Consider the following 7,218-nt stretch of genomic DNA (forward strand, 5'->3'; position numbering starts at 1 on the left):
TTTTGATTGTTTAAGAAAGCCATTAACGAGTGAAGAATGTAGGGGTGTTTGATTTTGGATTTTGCTATTGCCTTTGCCACAATCTCCTATGAGCACAAATGAACCATGTTACCATATGGCGATCCCTAGGAGATTGATGAGAAGGTTCCGATAGTTAAGTCAGAAAATTTTCTGTGAAAGAATATTGAATATGATAATTCTGATGTTTTTCAGTATAAAGACCTACCTCTCATTAGGGATTGGATCTTTCTTTATATTGGTTCCACCCTCTCTCTTTCTCTCGTTATAAGGTCTCTAAAATTTGATATTGGTGATTTAATCCCTAACTAGTAAAGTTTCCTCAAGAACATCAATTGACCAAGCTTATTTAATGTAGATTAGTCTTTGGAGCGTATCATTAAACCATAAAACTGACATAGCAATACGTTACTGGATGGTGTAAATATAGAGTTTTATAGGAAGTCTTTATAGTATTGAAACCCTATATTTTTCATTGGAATATATATTCCTTGATCTCATAATTTTTTTTTTTATTTTTTATTCAATTTAGGACAACTTATTAAGGACCTTTTTTTTTATAATAAAAAAAAAGTAGAACATGCTTGATAAGTGATCAGGCTTTAAAAAATCTCCACGTGGTAATTCAAAAGGCCGTATCAAAACAAACAGGAATAAATAGACATTAAAGCCACATAGAAAGTACCTACGGAAAAAAAAAAACTCTTCATTTAGAGAGGCAAGTGCGTTAACAGCCTAAAAATTAACAAGTTATTACATCAAAAGGGAAAAAGAGGGAAGGAAATTGGCTTGTGTTAATGATGTGCCTTTTGAACATGTACTTCCTTTTGGAAATTAACGGCATCCACAGAATAAAAGTCAGAAACATGGATAATCATGTAATCTGTGGGGGAGGAGCAGAAATTATACGAAACGACCGTTGTTGGCTCTTGTAGGTTGAGGGTGGAGGAGGTGGAAATTCTCTTAGGCTCCTGAATGAAATAATGTTTAGAACTTCGTCAGATCTGCCTTCTCTTAGAACTGTCTTCATTAGGCCATCTTTAATGTCAAATACATGCCATGGATTCTTCCTGCCACCTTTTTCATGCCAAAGATAGATCATTGCGGGTTAAAAATCATCCAAGCTAGTCTCTAAGACCTTACTACAATTAGAAAAAACTGTAAAAACTCATGAATTTAGCTAAATATTTATCATTGCATGAATCTAGAGGGTCATGTATAGCACTTTTAAAATACATAATATATATGGTCCTTTCATACTCAATGTGATAACAATGAAAAAACTATTATTACTTATACCATAAGGAATTAACGTAGAAGTTGCTGGAAAATTACCCACGAGAAACAATACTACCACTACTGCTAACATCAACTTTGAGGGAAGACCCCTCATCATCATGGAAAGATGAAAACAAGAACTTGTAGATAGGACAATGAGAGAGCTAGGAGCTAGATTCAAAGGGTTAATGTACTAAGAGGGAGAGACGTGTTATGTTATGCTGTAAGTTTTTAGGCATATTATTTTATTTTTAAGATTAGGCAGAACCGCAGAACAGAAGAAAAATTAGATATGGTTGGGTTTAAATTTCTGCAAGGTTGACTATGAGGTACAAGTTTCTTATTTTTGTAGAAAGTATTGTTACCCTTACAGATTTATGGATCTCCCAAATTAAAAATCCTAGCTATGTACTTGCATTTTACTACAGTGCTTCACATTTAGAGATGCATTGTTCATTCTCCAAATACTTATTTTATTCATTTTTGTGTTTAGTAACTGAAATAATGAAAAGTGGGGAAATTAATAAGAATAATCAATTAAAGATATAATAAATTTTGATGAAATAGGGTGTAAGATAGAAAATTAATAATGTTGGTGTTTTAAATAGCAGTTAGCTAAAATTAAAATAAAAAAGAGTAAATTTTTATACTAAAATAAAAAGGAAATTTGAGGAAAACCAATGTAAATGCTCTAACAACCAACTCCCAAAAAAAAAAAAAAGTAAACATAGTTCTAAAGCATCATTTTACACTCTCTCAAGGGATCCGGGTCAATGACTATCAAAATGAGATTCAAAAAAGTCTTCTAAGTATGTGTCTTTGACCTAGAATTTCGCCCATTTTAGTAGTCAATGGAAGACTGGAAGTGGCGGTCCAAACCTTTGTCTCAAAAGTTGCCTTTATCAGTTCTTTTCATGTAATTAACTTTTTATTTATTTATTTATAATCTAATAAATAAATTGGGAATTTAAATGTGATCAATATCTCTATTAGAAATATAAAAAAGTTTTGAATATAAATCTAATATTTATAAAGTTTTTGAATTTTCTTTGTACTTTTTTTAATGTAAAAGATAGCTTGATGTATTTTTTTTTTATATTTAAATTCCATTTTATTTTGGGCATCCAACATTCCTTTTTCAAATCCGTCTGTTTCAATAAATAATGTACACTAAGAAAAACGCATCACCTTTGAAAATTAACCAAATGGCATATTAAACACATGCAACAACAAAAAAAAAGGAAGGAAGAGAAGAAATTGGCAAGTAAATGAGTTGCCAAGTTTGAACATGAACTTCCTTTTGGGAATGGCCAGAAAATGAAGCTAAAAGTAATAACATAGATAATAATCAGGAAAATAATTTCCAGATAATCATAGAATCGATGGGGGAGGTGCAGGTACATTCATTGATTTGTTTCTATTCTTGATGGGTGATGGTGGTGGCGATGAAAACCCTCTTAGGCTTCGGAAGGAAACTATTTTATTACTCTTTATGTTCAGACATTCAGAGCTGCCTTCTTCTCCTGACACCATCTTCATTAAGATATCTCCACTCTCAGTCTCAGATACATGCCATAAACTCTTCCTGCAACCTTTCAGACCAAAGATATAGATCATAACGTAGTGTGAGAAATGATCCAAGCCTCAACTGTAAAACCTCATGAATTATAAAGAAACAATATTATAACATCAACCAATTTAAATGAAACTTAAAGTCCAATTGTTATGTGATATCAACCACTTTGTAAACTAACTAACAATAATAATGACTCTCTTCTTATCAGCATTCAAATTTTTTATTTATTAAAACATTAATTAACTCGCATTTTATTCCAATTAACCACAGGAAACTCTGTCTCGTTCTCATTTAATTAGTCAATTTATTCTTCTCATAAAAAAATATATATATATAGTCAATTTATTATTAAGTAATTCATTTAGTCATTTTAATATTGAATTGCATCCAAAGATACTAAATTATGACAATGAAAGAAAAGCTATAATTACTTGCAGAAGTTGCTGGAAAATCTCCGAGGAGAAGGAATATCATCACTACTGCTGCCATCAACTTCGACGAAAAACTGCTCATCATGGAAATCTGAAACGAGAACTTGTAGAGGCCAATTATCTCACACTTTCTATTGTTATAAACACTAGGACAATGAGGGAGACAGGAGCCAAATTTAAAAGTAGTTGGGAGGTAAGAGTAGTGTCTCTCGCACGAGGATTACGCGTTATGCAATCCTGTTTGTATATGCATATTATATTTAATTACTCATTTATTTGTTGTGGGACAGAGGAAGAGTTAGATTTAAAAATATTGTTTCACAATTCACATTTGATGGTGTACTCTCCATACACGTCTATATATATTTTTGCTAAATTTAAAAAAAAAAAAAAAAAAATTCTGTGTAAACTCATCAACCTTATATCACACGAAATAATGCCACGAATACCACCAGAGTTTTGATGGAGTTATCATTATAGATACAACTCATTTTATTAAAGTGCTTATAATTTTACACCACACACACACACACACACACACATATATATATATATATATACACACACACGGAGTATTATTTTATTGACTCTACATTTACAACTTGAAATTAATGATATACATGCAAGTACAACTATCATATTGGCATATACATTAATTAGGTATGCTCGGGTTTCAAATTTGTACCATATGGACTACTTTATTTTGGAATTACACTTCTTTAATTTTTATTTTGACTACAAGAATTTGTAATTGTAATTGTGGGGACTAAAAGGACCTAAGTAAGTATTTGGGCCTCGGGCTTTGTTGATGGGCGTTAGTTTGTTTTAGACTAAAAACCTCTTAGAACTGTAGCTCGGCCCATGAGTCGAGAGTCCGAGAATTCATCCGAGGACGAATATCTCCTCGGACAGATCCATGATGATCCTGGGATTCACCAAAAAGATCAAGGCAGAGTTCCGGAAAAACCGTTGGTAAAGAGGGGGATTTAAGCACCCTCCAGATGTAACGGTGTGAGGAAAATATCTTAGAAAAAGGCTGCTACCTCCACATTAAAGACCCTGCACCTACCTTCTTGGCCACATTAATGGGGGAGTGACCCCTGAATAGTAGAAGTCAGCCTTCTTGCTATAATTTAAAGACTTCCAGAGGGTGGTGGATGAGACAGGTGTCTAATAGGGTGATTTGTGCGACACGTGGATAAAGAGGGAAGAAGAAGAAGTATTTAAGGAGGAAAGAGGGCAAAGAAAAGGGGGAGACAAAGAAGAAGAACTGTGACCTTTGAGGGAAAAAAGAGAAATAATATATAATTTGTCCTCGGCTTACATCCGAGGAGGTTTATTTTGCCCCGTTCGTCTTTTATTTGTAAACACTGTAATATTTTAGCCTATTCATCAAGTTTTAAATATCACTAAATTAGATTGCGAGCCCGCACTCTACAAATTTCATTGTTTAAGGCTCATTGGGCCTGAGCCCATGTGTGTTTTTGGGTCCAGGCGCAATTGTGCATTTACAGTAATCACGCTCCGTTCATGGAGAGCTTTTTAAGAATTTTATTGTAAACATTTGACCCATTCTATTGTGTTAGTTGTGAGTTTGTGATAACGTAGTTCAACTGGAATAATGGTACTTCTTGGTGATTTCAACATAAACGTCAATACTCAAGATTTTGTTATATTTTATATACCCCTGATATTGTTAGCTAGAAACTATTTGGGTAAATTACATATTTGGTCCCTATCCTATACACCATATTTCAATTTGATCCCTAACCTTTTAATTGTGTCAATTTGGTCCCTAATCTTTCTTTACCGTGTCAATTTAATCCTTACAGTTATCTTTTGGATGAAAATTAATGACATGTCTAATGGCCAAAATAAAAAATTAGCTTCTGTTGTTGTGATAATAAACTAAAATTTTATTTTGGCTATATGCTATGTAAACAATTTTCATATAATATATAATGGCAAAGACTAAATTGACACGACATTAAAAGGTTAAGAACCAAATTGACACAATTGAAAGGTTAAGAACCAAATTAAAATATGGTGTAAAAGTTAAGGACTAAATATGTAGTTTACCCAAACTATTTTGTTTTGGATAATGTTGGAGCATTTTAATATTAATTAATTAAAATGAATAAATATTATAACATAAATGTGAAGATGTGGGAGTGAATATAGAAGATGAGGAGTTAGTGAAAATGTTTAATTCCACGTTGAAAATGAGAGAGACTATTTTATTCTTTTTAATTGTGGTGATTAATGAGTTAATATGAATTGAATCAGATATTGGTCTAGATACGTACACAATGAAGAGGTGAAGGGTGGAGATTAATTTGAGTAATAATTTCGTGAGGCCCATTGAGCCTATAAATAGACTCATTCAGACCCGATGAAGGTCTGCACCGGTTACAAAGTTTAGCCAACCAAGAGCTTGAATCTTCTTAAAGAGAGCAAGTGTCGCGCCTCAGTCTAAATAGTGTTGTGTAATTTTTCTTCTTTAAAATAATAATATTCAGAAGTATTGTTTAGTTTCTCGTTATGTTATTTCCATTATTATTGTGTTTGCACCAACAAATAATTTGGCAATTTCTTGCACTTGGCTTGTTCCTTCTTATTAATGCATCCGTATTTACCAACAAAAAAAAAAAGGGAAATGTCTAGAATTCAAGTAGCCTATTTTTTAATTATTAATTAAAAAAATGTAAATTTGTGATCTTAAAATTGAGTTAAAATGTGTTTTTAGTTCAAAATGTAAATTACATCCTTTAATTTTGTGTGAATTTTCATTTTCATCCACAAAGATTAATTCTTATAATTTTTAGTCATAAATTTTAGTATTTAGTATTTCTCTCAAATTGATCATTCCACTTATTACCGTTTATAAAATTGTAGTTTATTTTTTTTGGAGATAAAAGATAGAATTTGTATTAATAAACAAAGGAACCAAATCGTATACAGAGTAAAAGGACTTAATAAAATTGTTTAAGTGTAGAATATCAATGTCATGTCACATTTGTAAATAAGAAAATTTGTAACGAAAAAAAACATCATTTGTTTAAAAAGAAAGAAAGAAAAAGGTGCACGCGCGTGCACCGCGCGCGCAGGTAGGGATTAGCTAATAGATTAGTTAAAGTAATCATCCAAAATAAATTAAGTACAGCTAATACACATTTTCCGTAGTCAAATATTCCTTGTCGACGTGACAAATATTGTCATATAAAAATATGAAAGCAAGAACAGTGTGGAATTTTTAGGCAATCAATTGCCAAACCAATGTACAAAGACAAGGAATCAACATTCTTATTTATTTCATTAAAAAAAAAAACATTCATCTTTATTTGTTTATTCCTTTTCATAGGTAATCAAGTTGTTTTAGATCGGATTTCGAGTGAAGTCTAATTGATAAGATGTGGTTTCTAATTGATAGTCTCGAAAAATTTCTTATTTTAATTTCATGTTAAATTATTGATTATTTTAAAATTTTTAATTTTTTACCAATAGGTTATTCTAAAATTTAAACTATTAAAATATTATATATTTAATTATTTAATCACATATTTTTAGATCAGACTTCAAGTGAAGTCTAATTGATGAGATGTGATTTCTAATTGATAATCTCGAAAAATTTCTTATTTTAATGTTATGTTAAATTATTGATTATTTTAAAATTTTTATTTTTTACTAATAGGTTATTCTAAAATTTAAACTATTAAAATATTATATATTTAATTATTTAATCACATATTTTTAATATGTCAATTACCCTTTAATAATAATGTACATTGTACATCATAGAAGTACGCATCAACTTTAAAAACTAACCATATGTGCACATAGACTGATAGACCTGAACATGGTTTTTTTTTTTTTTTTTTTTTTTTTTTTTTTATGAGAAACATATGAAATTTTCAT

The 7,218-nt window shown here is 30.8% G+C and overlaps 1 long non-coding RNA gene across 1 annotated transcript; it reads right to left on the reverse strand.

Annotated features, from left to right (window-relative positions):
- Positions 1-793: 793 nt before the first annotated feature.
- LOC142633141 (uncharacterized) lies at positions 794-1,465 on the reverse strand. The gene is made up of 2 exons (XR_012843813.1): positions 1,318-1,465; positions 794-1,095 (listed from the first exon to the last, which is right to left on the reverse strand). It is a non-coding gene; the product is annotated as an uncharacterized LOC142633141 (long non-coding RNA).
- Positions 1,466-7,218: the final 5,753 nt, after the last annotated feature.

Source organism: Castanea sativa, chromosome 4, assembly GCF_040712315.1.
Source record: "Castanea sativa cultivar Marrone di Chiusa Pesio chromosome 4, ASM4071231v1".
In the NCBI taxonomy this organism is placed as follows: Eukaryota; Viridiplantae; Streptophyta; class Magnoliopsida; order Fagales; family Fagaceae; genus Castanea; species Castanea sativa.